The following is a 1,380-nucleotide window of genomic DNA, read 5'->3' on the forward strand; positions in this document are numbered from 1 at the left end:
TAATGAAGTGGCCGGCCAGGGAGGGGCTTAGAAGAAAAGAGGTCTGTCTGCCGAGATCAGAAGCAACAGCACTGGGAGAACAAGGGGCTCCCCACTGGCTTGGGGGCCTGCCGCTGCACAAAGGCAGTTGTCCAGAGTGTAGATACACACAGACTTGCTCATCTAGTGCCCCGTGCTAAGGTGCTAGAACACGCAGACAAATTGATGATGCTCCCTGACCTCAAGAAGCCCAAAATTTAAAGAAAGAGAGAGCAACAGAAACAAACGATTCGATGGAATGGTCTTGGGGTCTTTGTGGGGTCTCCACACCCTTGTCCCACCTGGCCCTCAGTCAATTATGGAGCACACTGATTCCTTCTGTGAACTCACGCTTGCTGTTCACTCTGTTGAAGGAGAACCCCAAGTATTAGATGCACCCACTTGGCTCCCGTTGGTTTGACCATACATTGGCATCACATGTGTACAGGCCAAACAGTTGCTTCCTTAGTGCCACAGCCACCCCTCCTTACTCCCCGAAGACTTACTGGGTACCTACTGCGTGCCAGGCCTCATGGATTCAGAGATGTTGAGACACCATCTTTGCTCTGCAGCAGCTCAGCCTGGGCCCAGTGAAGAGGGGAAGGGAATGGGGACCACAGAGAAGCCACCAAGTGGACACTTGCTCTCGAGTAAGGGACCTGGCTTTGGTTCCTGGTGCACTCCAAGGAGAGTTGAAAGGAAGCAGGGAGCTCTGGTAGTAACTCAGCACCATTCATGGGTGCAGGTACCCGAGGCCATCATCTGCCCAGCAAGCCTGGCTTCCTCCCCAGAGACACTTCTGACCTTGCAGACCGCTGAAGCTCATGGTCGCAAAGCTCACTGAGCAACCCTGAGCGGGTCTGCTTCTCCGATGGGCTTCTTCATCTCTAAGAGGAAGGGGCCGCACCGTGAGTTTTGCAGATACGTTAGCCATGGAAAACCTTGTGGACACAAAATCTTGGGCAGTGCTAATGGCTCACACTACGTACCAAGCACAGGTCTAAGTGTTTCACATGAATCAATTCACTCACAGTAACCCTATAAGTTGGGTACTTACTAGAGATAAGCAAACTTACAAAATATGAAGTGATTTGCTTGAAAATGCAGTATACGAACCAGATAAAAGTACAGTTCCTTTTGTTGATGACAGGGTAGATTTGCTTGGTCCCTACAGATCTGACTGTAGACTTTCAGGGTTGGAAATAGGAAGACTCTCCTTTGCAGACACTGATCCATCCCCGCTAGGACCTTGAAAGCCACCGGCGGGGTCCTGTGAGTGGAGAGGCAGTGGGGCAGGGTAGAGTGAGCCTTCATTCCGGGGTCAGATCTCAGTTCCCATCCCAATTCTGTCACTCACTGACT

Source organism: Neophocaena asiaeorientalis, unplaced genomic scaffold (genome assembly GCF_003031525.2).
Source record: "Neophocaena asiaeorientalis asiaeorientalis breed wild unplaced genomic scaffold, Neophocaena_asiaeorientalis_V1.1 scaffold327, whole genome shotgun sequence".
Classification (NCBI taxonomy): Eukaryota; Metazoa; Chordata; class Mammalia; order Artiodactyla; family Phocoenidae; genus Neophocaena; species Neophocaena asiaeorientalis.